General features: G+C 48.1%; 2 protein-coding genes and 1 pseudogene across 2 annotated transcripts in view; 1 reads left to right on the top strand and 2 right to left on the bottom strand.

Moving 5' to 3' along the window:
* LPP (LIM domain containing preferred translocation partner in lipoma) overlaps window positions 1-16,897 on the top strand; it is a 741,798-nt gene that overhangs the window by 161,673 nt on the left and 563,228 nt on the right. The gene's annotated exons all lie outside the window — the stretch shown is intronic.
* PCYT1A (phosphate cytidylyltransferase 1A, choline) overlaps window positions 1-16,897 on the bottom strand; it is a 272,566-nt gene that overhangs the window by 115,195 nt on the left and 140,474 nt on the right. The gene's annotated exons all lie outside the window — the stretch shown is intronic.
* Window positions 14,857-16,897, bottom strand: part of LOC138724732 (uncharacterized) — a 31,976-nt pseudogene continuing 29,935 nt past the window's right edge.

Raw genomic sequence — 16,897 nt, forward strand, 5'->3', positions numbered from 1 at the left:
TGGAGAAGTGGATTTCTATTATTTTTAATGTTGTCTGATTGAAAGCGCCGCTCCCCATATCCCGCTGAGAGGCCCAGGTGGGATGAATGCCCGGGGTGATTGATGAATTGTGCTGTCCTCCTCGCTCTGAGAGGAGCACTTTTGTGAGAGCAGCAGTGAGATTGCACTGAGGGATTTGGAAGCACTGAGCGAGCAGAACCCTGCTACAAAGATCTGCCAGTCAAATGCAGCTCCTTCCTCCTCCGACTGCTTCCCAGGTCTTCCTACTCCAAGATCTCTGCGGTGTGTGTGCATCCACCTTGTCTTCCTGTGTCCTGGGCTGAATCTTGTTGGGAAAGCTGTGAAAGCAGTGGTAGGTAGCGCTGTTCCACCTTGTCATATATCCGGCTGTGAACACACTTTCAGGGGTACTTGGCATCTCCTGCCTGCAATCGCTGCCTCTTCTTCATACTGGTGCAGGTGCCTGGGGGCTTCTCCACTAAACCAGCCCCAGGAAATTATCTGGATCAAGCTAAAAGCCTTTTTTAGTCCCGATCCTGTCACTGACCAGCAAACAATCAGGCCCAGTAGCCATCTATGTCTACCCATTGCCCTGTCTCAGTGCTAGGGACACGGGACAGCCCATGTGAGTGCTCCCAGGCCACTCCTGATCAATGTCAGCTGGCTAAGCTTAAGCCAGGAGTGCTCACAAGTCCTCTAGTCCAGCTTGGCTGTGGACACGTCATCCTTTGGATGGACTGATCCTTTGGGGATGTTGAGCTCACAGCCTGATGCTCCAACCTGCTGATGTGAGAGGTCACAAGCCCGACTGGTTATGCCATTCTGGGTCCTGTAGGCTGCATGATGCTGTCAGACATTTAGCTCTGAAGTGTTGAGCTACGTCAGCCAAGATGAGAGATAGTCCAATAAAGTATGGGCTAAGCACAGGACAGACCCCAGATAGCTGACAGGTCCAGAATTGCTTGCCCTTTGGTCTCCTTCAAGATCCTTGCAAGAAAGGAATTATTGCTGTTATTGGCAGACACAACATGTCCCTCAGATGCCCTTGAACTCCTCTATTGTGCTTTGCCTTGAAAATAAATGTCGGATAACCCACCCCCTCGCATTGCCTGCATAGAGCAGAGCACAGAGGAGACTTATGAGGGGCAGGCTGCAGAGAGACAGAGACAGGGCAAGCACCTCCCAAGTATCTGTATGACTGTATTGTGCCCTCTTCATTACGGTGCTTTATACGTGTCTCAAGCCTATGTGAAGTGCACATGGGGCCAGCTCTGCTCTTCAGGCTTCATAGAATCATAGAATCATAGAATAACCAGGTTGGAAGAGACCCACCGGATCATCGAGTCCAACCATTCCTATCAAACACTAAACTTCACCGCAGTGTGAAGGCTCCTTGTGGACACAGGTGCTGCCCAGGTCCTCAGTGCGACCCAAGAAACCTGCCATTCCACAGGAATCATTCAGCAGGGATGGTGATGATGAGGTAGGTGAGAAGAAGGGAAGAAGCTGTATGAGCAGCAGACCAGTTGCTGCTGCAACCACTTGGGAGAGCTTTTCCAACCTTGTGTAACCAAGATAGCCTGGGAAACTGTCCCTAGGCAGAGCCAGCCCTGCAGGCAGCATCTGCCTCTGAGGCAGCAGCCTCTGAGCCCCCAGCACTGATCTGGCTGCAGCAGCAGCAGCAGAGACAGGTCTGTTAGAAACACTGTTGTCTCACCTCGGGATCAAGCAGGATTTCCTCCTCGCTGGCATTGCCAAGCCATTTTTATCTACCCCCAGCATCCCTCTGCATCTTGCAGGGCATCCCTTTCTTGCCTCTCCACTTTCCAGCCCATTTCCCTCTAACCACTGGACTTGTCACAAAGCCACCCTTACTGCAGGTCCTGCTGGCCCCGGGACGAGCCTGTTCTCCAGCATGCAGGCGAGCAGCAGGTAGAGAATTAAGTCCCAAGTACTGGCTTTGGCCATCTGCCCTGGGCAATGCTGTTACCCTTTGCTTGCCCAATAAATAAAGACCCTGCCCCAGTATCTCCATCACTCGAGTCTTTTCTTTCACTTATCACAAATGCGTGGGAGAGGAGAAAAGAGCAAACAGCTAAATGTCACGGGGAGGATTTCTCAGCCATGAAATGAACTTCTCAGGACAGTGTGGTTACCTCATATCTCCTGCTTATCACCATTTGTTTAGAGGTTCATGAAGGAGGGGTTGCTCCTTCCAGCACAAAACTTGTTTGCTCTTTCCTCTCCTCCCACACATTCACGACGGGGGAGAGAACAGACTTGCATCCAGGGATATGAACCCCTGATGGGTGAGGGTTGGAGGGATGAAAATCTTGCTGCCTGCATCCTCCCTGACATGGATGCTCAGCTGGAGTCTGGGGTTGCTGCTGGATGGAGGTGTAGGCACCTCTGCCAAGGACTTAAACCTATGCATCGGCGTGGAAATGGCTGAAGAATGAGATCAGATGAGTATATATGGTAATAATGGGAATATTAGCTGAATTAGCTAAGCTGTTATTCAGCTTCCCTTTTTTCTTCATGCTTTCTTTCCTTCACAAGCCCAAAAAGCTGGTTTACATTCTAATGGCCTTAATTATTTCACGAAAATGTGAGCGGATGGGGAAGTGCCACCAACAACGCTTTAATGGTTGACTGAACGCAATTTGAATTAATTTGGTTGATATGGCTATTAGCGCTAATACTCCAGGGCCTGTCTCACTGGTGTTGCTGTAACTTCCCCTGCCCCTGACAGAGCAGAGGCTTCCAGGCGCCTGCTTGGTCACCCACCCACTGAGGCACCTTGAGGAGAGTCAAGAATTGCCCCGTCTTCCTCAGTCCTGACTTTATTTCACTTGGTTACGTGAATCTTGATTTTAGAAATGTCTTAGAGAGTCTCTGTGAGACTGTACCAAGCCACAGAGCCACCTTTCCTGTGCCTCTGTCTCTCACAATTTTACACTCTGGCATCCAGAAAGGTGTGAAGTCTGCCCAAAGTGCTTCCCAGCTTGGCTCCGTGTCTGTGTGCACACATATGTGAGAACTTTCTTGTCTACCAAGGGGTTGAGCTCCGGCTGCTTCTCCTCTGTGGAGAAAATAAGCATTCCCCTCTGTCTCACAACGTTTGGGAGGATTTCGTCTCCCCAAGATCTCTGTTCCTCTGAAATTCATGGGCTGGAAATGGCCTGAAGAGTTAAAGTCTTCAGTGATGGGGGCTAGCAGCTATTTGGACAGCATAGTGCTCCCAAGTTCAGCAGGTCCCTACTAGCCTTGTCTCTCTAGAAAGCCAAGGGAGAAGCAGCAGCAGCTCTGGGAGCGTCGTGGCAGCAGCTCCACACCTGCGAGACGAAACTGGTTGCTCTTTTTTGTTCCACGAGGCCTCCTTTTGTCCAGCCCTGGGAGCAGTACCAGCCACAGCTGCTGCAGGCTTTCTCTTGCCCACCTGCCTGCGTGTCCTGCTGAGGATCAGGCCATGAGTACCACCTTGCAGGTAAGCCTTGAAGGCCGGTGTCTGCTCGACTGACATGGCCATGTTGGCAGCAGGTGATGTCTAGACCTGAGCAGGTGTAGATTGACCAGAATATTGCAGCTTCTCCTATTAGCATCTCTCAAGGCTGTGTGTGCAGCAGGTCACCTGGATCAGTCACCAGAAGCAGGGGCTGTCACTGGTCCTCTATTCCCATCCCCAGTACATCTCCTTAAGCTCCCCTCTGCCCTCAGAGATGCTGAGAGTGATGTGGAATGTGTAGATGCCTTGGTTTCTCTTGCCCCTGATTTGCACCCACCTGCCATCACAATTACCTTGGCCCCTAACACCGCTGCAAGAGCCAGGCAGAGGGATCTGGCAGGGTGTTAATAAAGAGCCTGAAGGAGAAGGAAATTAAAATCATCTTCTGCTTTGTATCTTCTCCTTTACTCCCACTGTGCTCCCTCCTCCCTGTCTCACACACAGACTCTGCTTCTCATTGCAAATGCTCTCTCCTGGGATGGATTTTCTTTGATCCATCTGCAACAAAATCCTTCCAAATGCCATCAGCTTCACTGACATACAAATCTGTCATGCTGGAATGGGCTGAGAAGCTTGCCACTGCTTTGTGTATCATTCCCCTTTCATGAACTTCAGGTGGAAAAAGCCAGTGCTGGCACCATCTGAGCCTTTGCAGGAGATCGGTGTTGCATATCCTCCCCTGCTTTAACCAAAGTGGCTGTTTGTTTTGCCCTGGGCTGGAGAAGCGAGCAGCAGTATTGAGGATGGAGATGCTGATGCGACCTGCCCCGATGGATGCCAAAGGGGGGCTGTGGTTGTTCCTTGGGGAGTCTCTGCTGGGTAGGTCAAAGTTGAGGCATCACCTTGAATGCTCAGTAATATTTATCTCCAGGGAATGTTTCCCCAGACTCTTTGGCCACCTGGCCCAGCCTGTCACCTCCATCTGGCTCCCTTCTTTTCCCCTGCATCTGCAGTAACCAGGCCATTATCAGTGACTCCAGCTGCTCCATGAGCACAGACCTGTATCACCCAGCAACTGTGGACTGCTGAGCCCCCTCACCTTTTGACCTGCTAATGAAATTTTGATCTCAGCCTAAAAGTATTCAGCTAAGGCACCTTTCAGCCTCAACACTTCTGTGATGGGAGAGGGTAGCAGCAGTTCTCCTAGCTAGCATAGGCTCCCTTGCCTAAAGAAATACCCCAAACTTTCTGTTTGTCTCAGCTGTGTCCTATCATCAGATTAAAGGTATTGCCTCTGCCTGGCCCTGAGGCTGTCCTGAAAGAGCTGGGAAAGGACAGGTGTCCTCAAAGGGATGCACAGCCCTGTTCAGCTCTACCATCCATAGTAAGCGCTGAGCTCCCTGGGGCAAGCTGAACTAATACAGGGTGTTTCCACTATTATGGACTGGTGGATTAAAAACTTGGTATACTCTAGTGCTGAGGAGTGCGGTGGGTCCATACTAAGATCTTTGGATGCCCTTGGTGTAAGGCACATTCTTAGGCTTTAGCCTAAATCTGAGGCTGAGCAGGTTGCAGACTGTGGGGGAAGTCAGTCTGGTTCCAGCCCTGCAACTGGACGTGCCAGAATACAAAGAAAACAATCAAACATTAATATTCATACTTGAGTGTTGGTGATGGACGGATTACAGTCTGCAAGGAAGATATCAGACTGCTCACGGCAGGGACAGCTTTGTGAGGTATAAAAGAGATTATTGTATATCTAAAATACAGACTTGAGAAATGTTTTCTTGGCTCCAAGAAGAAAAGCTTCTTTATTTGTGGAGTTAATTTGCATTTACTGTAGCTTGCATTAAAGTTACCCGTTTCCTTTCATTCAAGGGACTTCTCTTTTGTTCACATGAAAGCAGGCAGATTAACCATCTGCAATGCACGTGTTTCTCCTGTTAATTGCTTATGGGATGTTCCACTTTCCACTCCCCAGAACAACTTCCCAAAGACTAAGCCAAAGTCACAGCAACTTGGCAATAAGATTACCTGGGAGGGGAGTTTCTGCTACAGCAATGCAAAAATACAGAGTAATACAGGCATAGAGAGGCACTGAAGGATGGGTCCAATTCTGCTGATATTCTCTGTGTTAAAATAGCAATCAAAAGCTGTGCCTATCAGATATCCCTTCCCTACTGGCCCTGTTAGCATCCTACAAGGAGATCACAGGGGAACATCAGGCAGCTTTGAAAGGAGCTCATGACTTCTTAGGTGCATACACAGCATGTCACAAATTGTGGCAGTTCCTCCAGCATCCCTGCCTGGCTTGCTAATGAGAACTCCTTTGATTCAGTGTCCACTGTTGGTCTTTGTGGTATGTAGAAGGGCTTTTAACAACATTATCAAGTGGGCTCTGTGGTATAAGGTGCTGTACATAATTGAAGAGACTTCTTGTGCTAAAACACGAATAGTGTGGAAAGTCTATACAACAGACAGAGGATGGAAACCCAGAGAAATGAAAACCCAACTCCAGAAAGGTATTTAAATACCTCAGACACTCATCATGCTAAGAAAGTCCTTCAAGGCCACAGCAAAACTGGCAGAGCTCCCAGCTGGATATCCCACCAGCAAAAAGGGTGTTTTTCCCTCTAATAGGGAGAGCTTGGGGAAAAATGAGCAAGGAAGTGGCTCACCACAGTACCTGCTTTGCAGGAAGAGGGCTTAATACCTTGCTTCTGGGTCTGAGTGTTCCTCTGGAGAGATCCTGCTTACCTAACCCACACCTGCAACTGCAGGTAGTTGACTTTTTTGCAGGTGCAAATCCTTTCCTATCCCTCCATCTCAAAGTTACATACTCAGACCCTGGATTTATAAGGTTCAAGAAGAATGCATGAGGTATGGATGCACTGTGCCCTGCCCCTTGGACGGAGCACATGAGCTGAGCCAGGTGCTTTGTAAAGCTCTTGGTCTAGGAGGCTAAAATTGTCTAGCTGATGCTTGTGCTGCCTGTTCTTAGTAGGCCTGTACATCTGTGCACCAGGTAGCAAATATCCTTTAGATCCCTTGTCAGGTGTTCATCAGGGGATGTCTGATCATGCTTTCCCCAGAGGCATTTAGCTTTCAGGGACTCAACTCTAAGATTTATAGATATTTTAGCTAATTGGTGCGAATTGCCGATCATCAAAGCAAGTTAAAATAAAAGCAAGTGGTACAGGTAAAAAGGCTTTTAGGGGAGCCTAGTTTGCAAGTAGCTACAGGGAGCTTTTTTTCCTGTCTTCCATTTCAAGTGAAATTTTGCACATTTTTGCGCTTCTGACACCAAAAATGAGGATTTCTGCCCCCTTCTGCAGGGCTGAAGAGCCACAGCATCTTAGGCTAATAGGAAGAAAAGCAGCAGTCGTGGGGACAAGAGCATCATAGATCCCCAAACAATCTGATAGCATTTTTCAACACCCAATGTCTCTAAATCCTTTGTGAGAAAGGACTGCATCTCTCATCTGAGAAGCCCAGGATGAAGATTTCATCTAAAGTACCACCTTGCCTTTGCACAAGGGGATTTGTAAAGAACAAAAGCTGCAAATAATCCCCCTCATCTTAATAAAAAGATAAGACAAAGTTACAAGCGGTCTGGGGAAAATCTAGTTAGGCTTCAAATTTGGGCAGGCATCTTAAGCCAGGGAGATTAAACAGTCTGACAGACGCAAGTATTTGTGCTGTCCCCAGTTGTTTTGTGGGCAGAGGACAGCAACGTAGTTTCTTAGATGCTCCTGGCACTGTGCTAGGAAGAGCTGTCCAAATTCCTTGGTTTCCTTCCCGTGAGCAAACACTGGTTCAGACTCTTGGCTGGCACAGACTGCCTTTTCCCCTCTGATAACAGGGGAACCCAGCCAATTCAAGCCTGCTGAGTGCCTGGCTCACTTTCCGAGCTCCAGTGTTGAGGATAAGCGTGCCGGGAGAGTCTTCAGTGAATGAGCCTGTGCGCTCAGGGGAGACCATCTGGTTTTACTGGAAGCACTGCAGATTAAAGGTCTCCTAATGGTATTTAATTTAGATTCCACAAGACCTCCAGCAGATAGCTGACAAAGGATCAAAAATGTATTTTTTGAAACATCTCCACTGAGACGTAGCAGAGCTGCTGAAGCTTAGTGGATCTAAGTGTGTAAACACTGCTCAGCAAGTTCCTAAGCACAGGCTTGGTTCCTGCATGCACAGTAAAAGCCAGCAAACAGCTTTTAAGCTCTTTGTCTCATCTCAAGGGTTTCCAGAGGGTTATGATGGGGAGATATGTGCTGAAGATTGGTTCAAGGGCTGCAGGAAGGGATTGGCCTTTGCCTGGAGCACGGTGACAAAGTAGGTGTATTCATGAATTAATCTTGGTGAATTTAGATCCAACAGAGAAGAAATCTGAATGTGTTTCTAGGAGGAAACTGGATACCTTTTTGTGGATGCCCAGCATCTTGTAGATCCAGCCTTAGACTGGTGATAAGTGGGTTTGGGATGCATCCTTTGGGATCATCTCTGCTTTTAGAGATTGTGTCTGTGGGTCGTTGACCCTGCTGGATCTCAGCCACATTCACGAGAAGATTGCAACTGCTTGTTTCATGCAGCATTTGCCTGACTTTTCACTATCTTTCTGAGTGAAGTCCTCACTTCTTCCACTTGCTGCAATCAAGGAGTCATTGCTGGGATGCCATGAGTGGTTCTGGACCATCAAGCCGTGTAACGCTGGATTTCAACATAATGAAAGCTTCTGGCTGGACGCTGCCCTGCAGAACATAACAAGCCTTCACTGATGTTACTCCACCCCCTGCCAACAGTAAGATTTCCTGCTGTAGCGGTGCAGTGCTGTACAACTTATACTGAGTCCTCTACCTCAATGTTACTATAAATCCTCATGTCGATTCTCCAATTACCCCTCTCAGTGCACATCTGACTTCAGAATCCCATCAGATAATTTCACTTAAATTCTACTAACGACAGAGTCGTTAAGTGCAGTCTGGTCACCCTAATTCACTTAATAATTTGACATTGGCTTTTTTTCACCTTTTTTTATGTCCATACCGGGAGGTGATTATAATCAGGGAAGTGACTTGGTTCAAATGACATAATTGGTTTTCATATTTATTCCCTCTCACTGATCTCAGTTCAAATGTGCTCTGCTCACAAGTCAAAAAGATGATTTCTTCTAATTATCAGTTCTGCAGAGCTCATCTTGGGCTCTGCAAAATCCAGCTGTATCCTTTGTGCCTTTACCATGCTGTCACCAAGAATAAAGTGTTTGCAATCAGGATGCAGTCAGTCATGTTTTGTTGCTAATGTGCAAGGCAGAACGGAAGCTCATTTGCCCCGCCACCCTGCTACTGGCTATGTTGAGTCAAGAGTAGAAAAAAGTGTATTTCCAGCTGGGGGTGACTGCAGGGAGCTGTGTAGGGGGAACGACGCAAGAAGGATGCAGGAACAGCAGAGGAGGTGAGGTTGATGAAAGGCACAGGGGATGAAATCACTCTTGAGTCAGTCTCCGTGTACAAGGGGTGAGTGGAAGGGTCATGGCCCCTTGCTTGAAAGCTCCCTGCTCCAAGGGCTGGTTTTTTAAAGGCTACAGCAGGTCCTGTAGCCTTTGCTGACTCTTCCTGAAGTCAAGATTTTGGGTCACACAGTTGTATTTATAGGTTTGTGACACAGTCCCAAAGCTGAGATCATACTTGATGATATTGACATTCAAGCTATCCATGTCGTTGATGCCATGGATGTTCATCATTGAAGGTGCGGTCTCAGCTAATTGAGTTCCTTCTAAACTTTCAGACCTTGCTTCTGCAGGCTGAGACAAAACCATGGCTCTTGATGAGAGCCTGGAGCTAGGCTACTCTTGCCATGGGAATGGAAAGGGACACATGAAGGGAAAGCCTAGCAAAGAGAGCCAGGAGACCACGGCTTTTTCTCCTTGAAGGTGCTGGATGAAGCTACTTCTTCCCTATGGATGGAGCCACAACAGCTGCGCTCTGACCCATCACCTGGCAGCAGTGACAGTCAGTCTTACTCTGTAAAGTGTTGTCTTCACCAAAGGAAGCAGAGGGTCCACAGCTCCTATGCCATTCTCATCATATTTTTGGCTTAGCAACAACTTAAATTGCTTGTGCGCAGAGCTGGCCTTGCTAATGGGTTTGATAGACAGCTCATCAAAAATCAGGGCTCCAATGGGCCTTTGCTCAGGACCTCTATTTAATGTGTCCATCTGCTGTGTGGATGACACAGATGGCAAAAGCCATATTTCTGCAAGACCTCTGCACACCTCATTGCCTGGCAGCCTGGGGGGTGAGCTGATGGCAGGGCAAAGGGGAGAAGCGCTCAGTGCTGGAAGGCTTTGTGGGCATGCAGAGAGAAGGATCAAGCAGCTGGGGCTGAAGGCAAATAATTCCATGAGTCATGCATTTTTAACAAAGTGGCTTCTACCTGGAACAAGCAGCCGATGAGTATGGTGCCTTCTTCATCTCCCAGCACTTTCTGACTGAGATGGCAGGTCCTGCTGCAGCACAAGCCCTGTCAAATATCAGACAGCTCAGCACAGCTGAGTGAAAACCTGAGTGTGGCACCCGGGGTTACAGATCTCCAGTGTCCCATCTCCTGAACCAGTCATCTCTGAATTTCCCCAGGAAAACCCACTGTGATTTCAGACATCTGGTGATACATTTGCTACCCCTTCTCCCTTCTTCTCACGTCATCTGATAGCTGTGGTTTTGTTTTCTGACACAGCTCCAGCATCTCTGGGGACTTTGGGGTGTGCATGGGGTGCAGACAAGATGCTCTGGGGACTCTTCTGCATCACGTGGTTGCCCTGGGTCTGCAATTGCCAGAAATGTAGCTTAAAGACTCTTTTCTTCCCTTCCAGTCTTACGTGCCTAATTCCTCTGAAATAATCCCAAAAGGGCAGTCAAACATTTCCATAATAAGGAGCATTCTGAATAAGCACTTTCTGTCTCTGCCTCATCTGTAGGCTTTTCTTAAGACAGCAAGTAGATACTTTTGAAAGTAAGAACAAAACCCTAAAGAAACCAAACTGAATTTATTTCCTTTAAACTGTTGTAGAAAAAAAATCTAATTAAGATGATGAGCTTGTCATGCTCTGTGTTGCTTTCATTGCTTCTGCTTGGAAGGAATAGGTGAAGTCTACTTCCACTTAAAGCATGGACAGTTTTATATACTTTTATGTTTATAAATATATGTATACATACATACATATATGTGTGTGCGTATATATATATATATATATTTTTTTTTAAGCTTTCCTGATCTTCCCTACAGCCCTTTTGGAGAAAACTAATGCTAGTCTTGCAGATGTAGAAGAGGATAACACCTCTAAGCTTGGTACATGATGCAGTAGTTCTGCACCTGAAATAAAGATAAGGGGAACAATTCCCACAACTGTATTAATAATTTTCCCTACAGGAAGAATAATATTCACCCTCCCCTCCAGACTGATCACTTTCTGCCGCATCGTAATGTATCAGTCACACATCAAAAATCAAAGGATCCCCCTGAAATGAAGGACTCCTTTTCTTGGAGTTGAAACAAAAAGAATTAATAGAGAATACAAATGTAAAGTTGATAGATAATGACATTTCGTTCTAAAGCTCCCATTAATTTCAGATTTCCAATCACCTGATGCACAAGTTCACCCCAAGTCTGAGGAGCAAGTGATCCTGTTTGTTTACCCCCTTGGCATGATGAAGGAGATTTCTAAAAGCTTTTTCCGTTTCTCTGAGCTTGAGACAGACAAAGCAGACAGGTATAGGGACTTCAGAACAGATATTACTAAGAGTTTTCAGATATCTGGTTTCTGAGGATTTGGCTTATTTTGTTGTTGAGTAAATCCATCTGTTTGTGTATCCATCCATCGCATAGAACCCCACAGTTATCTCTGCACCGAGGTACAAACACTATGTTTGCAGAAACACACCAACACACCCAGCCACCCTCGTATTTGTCTGCTCTTCTAAGGCTGCATTGGGCGTGTTTGCTGTACACAAGCACCAGCACTCAGAAACATCCACTCCAGTAACTCCTACAAAAAAAGCTCATTATTGTCCCATCCTGGGCCTGAATCATACCTTCAGGTGCTGAGTGAGCAACCGCTCTGTGGTGACTGGGGCTGGTCTTTCAGCTCAGGCAGCAGAGATTCGCGCCATCCCTCCCTGAGCTAGTACACAGCTCAGTCTGTAATGACGCTCTCATTAAATGCACATTAATCAGATGCCTTTTAAAGTCTATTTTTTCCCCAGTTTTTGTTATCACTTCTCCTCGCAGTACTTCAGGCTCTGCGACTCAGGCTCAGTTGTTGCCAAAGGGACACAAGGAAACGTGTGTAGGGCTTAGTACTTCCACAAGATCCTTTTCAGAAGAACCTAGGCAGGACGTTGGGCTTGAACAACCTTGCAGCGACATGTGGACGTGACCCCACTGAGGACTGTGCATCATGCCTGTGCTGTCCTTGTAGGGCAACAAGAGTTGCTCAGGCTCCAAACCTCAGAGTGTAGGTGTGCTGGGGTTGGTAATGCAGTGGGAGCTCTCAGCGTGAGACCTCGTGGTGCTTGTCAAGGAAAAAACATCTTTTCTCCAGCAGTTTTTACACTGCTCCTTCCAAGGTCATCTTTCTGATAAAGCAAACACAAAAGGGTTACCTTGGATTATACCTAACAGCTTCCGAGTGAGCTATCGTGTCGCAGCATGGAAGGAGCTATCATGCTGAAAATGAATGGATTTTCACATTGAGGTGTTCACTTACGAGCCAGCCCCTAGGAGAGTGTTTGGGCGTGGGGGGACAGTGGGCAGACAGGGCAGGGAAGAGTCAGGAGCTACATCTCCACATTTATCCTCTGTCTTTGCACACCTTGCATGTCCTGCTCCCCACTCATCTCACCATTCTTGCCTCCCAGGCTGGCTTGGTGAGAGGCTGACAGGCACCTCACTGCTCCTTTCTCTGGATGCAGAACGATGCTGTCCCCATCCCCACTGGCTCTTGTGTGGGAGGGAGAAGTAGACTGGGAGGCAGGCTGCAGGGGAAGGGGACAGCACATGAGAGTGAAAAAAAAGATGCTGGGACAACTGAATCATGGCATGTAGCCAAGGAGAAGGGATGGGAATCTATCACCCAGAGGCACCAGCCCAGGAGGAAAGGTGCTGAGGAAGCATCCTTCCCCTGCAGAAAATGCCTCGGAGGATTTTGCAGTTGCCCATGAGAGAGACTTCTTCCCCTGCATCACTACTATGGTGCCACACTGTGAAGCCTTCCTTTCTCCTCCTCGAGGGCTTAGGGAGCTAGCAGGGCAGCCTCAGCCTTGCACAATCAAAGTTTGGCTCCATCTTCTGTGTTTGGGCCCTCGATCCTGCGCTTGCCACACTGCAGCAACAGACAGCTCAGTAACACGAGTTGGGACAGTTCTGTGAGATAAACCACTGGATTTTCCCTTCTACACATAGCAGCATCTTAAGTTACCCAAGTTCTCTGGCTGCTTCCCTAAGAGCAAATTTCCATTTTCTTTGGGTGCTTGGCATTGGTGCTTTGCCACGTGGAAGAGTGGAGAGTCCCAGTTTTCAGGGCAACAGGGAGTTCAGCTCATGGCCAGCCTCATCTGAGGATCCTGGTTGCATGGCTGGATGTGCTGGCTGCAAACCACTCCACGTTTTTGTTGAGCTCACCCAACAGCCATCCCAGCTGTGACAGTGGTCGATATGCAAAAACTCCTGCCTATCCTCAGCACCGTGACCCCAGAGAGCCTCCACTGGCTGGGGTGCACCTCTGGAGGCCCTCAACCTCCCAGGCCAATTAAAATCCTCGTCAAGTGATGCACCTCATCTCCAGACCCCTCTGGGGAACTTGCACGCCTCATTAGTGTAATTGGGAGATATTTCCACTGTGACAGAGCCCACCCAGACACTGAACTACTGCGATTGTTGTGGGAGATAGTCCTGTAACTTGAGACATGGAAAGGTGAACGGGCCCCATGAGGTCTGGCATCTCAGGAGAACCTTCCATAATGCCTCCTTGCAGGATTCAGCAAACAGTAGAACGACACATTTTTAATAGCATCTCTTGTTTCTGCAGTGCTGAAACACTTCTGCCCCTGGGTCTCTGTTTTCTTTGCAAACGCTTTCCACAGTGTCTATGTACCCACTGGATGTCTACAGCTTTGAAAACCTCCCAATTTATCCTCAGGAAACAGTAGGTAATTATCCAACTCCCATATCACAACTGGGGAAACTGAGGCAGAGGGCTGTGAATTAAGGTATGGATAGGGTGGTCTCTTCTCTGTCCCTAGATGGGTGAAGGGTTAGCAAGAACAAGTGTGAGGAGCCCTCCCTCAAAAAAGAAGTCCCTCAAAGCTGTCCCCAGAGAGACAGAGGCAGGGAGCAGGAGTTTCATGGTCAGACTGATATGGCTGCAGTTGTGCCACCTTGTACAGGACTGGCTGCTCCCTCAGCCGCTGTGTGGGGAAACAAAGATCTTGCTCCTGGTGGTGGTGTAACTGGTTTAAATGGGGCTGGCACTGGAGAGGAGAACTTATGAAGGCAGGGACAAGGCAGGGGGTTAGCAAAACAGCTTGTGCTCTACTCTCTTTTATCATGGTTGAACGGTTGGACTCGATGATCCGGTGGGTCTCTTCCAACCTGGTTATTCTATGATTCTATGGGCAGGGAACAAAACACACTGAACATAGATGTTACCCAGAAAGACACTTTTGAGTGTGAGCCTGGAATAAATGAAATGGCAGCATGGGGAGGTGTGAGACCAATGCTGTGGAGTGAGGAGGGAGCAGGTGTGTTGGCTCCTGCCCTCTGCCCTGACACATGGCAGGGCCAATGAAACCAAGCCCCTATTTCCAGGGAGATGCTGTGCTCCAGGGAACTGGCGTCCCGTATGCTGCTTCTCCAGCGCAGATGCAGGTAAGATCATTGCCAGCCCCCTCCCAGCTGGTTTCCAGTGAGCCACGTCAAACACCTTGCTTAAGGAGAAGCAGCAGTACGAAAATGCCACGTGCTCAGCATGGTAGTAAAAGTCCTCCCTGGTTTCCACCTCAGTGGAATGGCTGTAGCTGTACAGCATTGCCATTTTCCTGCATTTTTTTCTGCCTGCAAGGGCCAGGTCTGCTGCCTAATTCCATAGACACAGGCTGAAACGAAATAAAATCAGTGACGATGTAAAGACTGACGATTTTGATAGATCCTGGCTCAATGAAAAACAAATTTGCATGGCATTTAAGAGGTCTTCTGCCTCCTCTAAGTATTGGCTCTGAACTGATACAGAGCAGGACTTGTATGGCAGGATTCTCCTCTTCCTGTCTTGAAAGTATTATGAAAGATTAGTGCCTGCTGTCATCATGGTTTGCAGGCATGTTATTGTTATTAATTATGGTTATTACTGTAGCACAGATCTACCCAGCATCTGGCTGACAGGCTGCCTGCAGAACCAGGGCTGCCAGCCGTGGAGAGGCAGCTCCTGCTGTCTGGCCAGGTTGGTAGCCAAAAACCAGCAGCTGCCCGAGCAGCACGAGCTCAGCCGCATCGTGGCCAGCTGGCTCTGCGGTGAGGATGCCGTGCCAGCCAGCCTGGTGGCACGCAGGAGCTTGGCTGCCTGCAAACGCTGCCGGCGGGCAGAGGTGGGAGGCTAGAGAACACGGGGAAAGGAGCAACCAGTTTGGAGGAGAGCAGCCACACTGAGGTGCTGGGCAAAGTTTTAAAATACGAAAGTTTTTTTGTGTTTGCAAGCAATGGGTTTAGCTCTTGAAGTTTTGCAGGTCTGTACTTTCATCAGCCTGGAATGCTTGGGAATGCTTGAGGGCTTTGATGTAGCATTTTTGGAGGTGGGGAAGGACTTCAGTATTTTCTCTTTAGCTCTCATCTGCTGTCTCTTTACTTTCTCTGTTTGAAGGAAAGCGGAGAGAGGAAAGGGAAAAAGGAAACACTCCAAATTGAAACAGGAGGGCTTGAAGCTTTGCTGGAAAGCAAAGGAAAAGAAATCTCCCCTGGTGGCCCTTCCCAGGGGGAAGAATGAAAGAAAACGTAGTGAAATCAGAGTATTTGTGGAAATGTAAATTCCTTGTAAATAGCGTAGGGGAAGGAGACTGTGAATATTTAAGTAATTCTACTTAGTTTTATCAATGGCAGCTCAGCCCTGGCAGAGGGGCCGCCACTCCTTGGAGCCCTGTGGCATGGGACCCCTGTTTGCCCCACGGCAAGTGATTCATCCCAGGGAACTAATCAGCACTGCCACAGAGAGGTGCTGCCTGCTCCATGGGAGTTTCTATTTTTGCTGTGACTTAGAGTCATTGCTGCTTTAATAGGAATGGCCAGGTGTTAATGAGCATCTCCAGATGGGATATCTTGGCTTGCTGTGCTTGACAGCAGGATGCACGAGCCCAGTCCAGCCTTGTCACCCCTGGAGGCAACTGGAGGGATTCAGCAGGACCTTGTGTGTGACTCAGACAGGGGAACTAACAAAGACATCCACTTCATCCAGAAGGGGAGAGGAATATTTGTTGAGAAAACTGCTGCAAGGGGAGCAAAGAACAGTCCATGATGTTATGTGCCTTTTGTAGGAAGAGTTTCTACATATCCTTGTCCAAAAATCTGGAGTCCTGGGAGAGAGGGCTTAGCAGGTACAATGCTTTTGGCATCACATAACTCTACCAGGTCATTGCTTGGTTAGCGGCTTTTTGGTATTACACAGCAACAGGAAAAACTTTCTTTCTTGGAGGACCTCTTAGTGGTGAGCATCATAGGTTCACATGCTTAGAGTCCAGTCCTGTCACAAGCACCCTGAGGGAGGTGGGAGGAGTAGGGGTCCAAGAAAACCCCCAAAGTGTGAGCAGGCTGTGTCCTGAGACTGATGCATCTGCAGCTACGTACTGGCCTGGCCACAGAGCCTGCAAGACTCAGGGCTCACCCTTGGTTGTCTCTCCAGAGGGATTCCCAGCCATTTCAGGGATATTTGTTGCTGCTTAAACCCAGAGCAGGTGAATCGCTCAGTTTGGTGTTGTATTCCTGTGCCTAGAGAACCCCTTCTCATCAAGTCTTAGGGCAGGAAAATGAGAGAAGGCCAAGTCATGGGATAATACAACTTGATAGAGCCTTTGAACCAGTTATTTTAAGCATCCTGATGATTTTCTTCCCTACGTTCTGTCCTTGCTATGACCACAGTTGCAAGGGCTGGGAAGTGCTGCATGCACCGATGAGGTGCAGAAGATGCCCAAGATGCTCCATGAGACTTTTCCTCCTGGCAGACAGCACGAGCTCCTCGCTGTTTCCACATCCCCTCCGAAGACAAGGATGGGGACTTGTGATCAGGAAAGAAAAAGTAATTAGTGAGCTCCTCAAATCTTCCAAATTAGTGTGGAGCTGGTAAAAAGTGGAGGCAAGAGAAAGTAGACTGTGTTGTTGAGTCCTCAGCAGCATGGAAATGTGGCTGCGGTTCAA

This window comes from Phaenicophaeus curvirostris, chromosome 10 (genome assembly GCF_032191515.1).
Source record: "Phaenicophaeus curvirostris isolate KB17595 chromosome 10, BPBGC_Pcur_1.0, whole genome shotgun sequence".
NCBI lineage: Eukaryota > Metazoa > Chordata > Aves > Cuculiformes > Cuculidae > Phaenicophaeus > Phaenicophaeus curvirostris.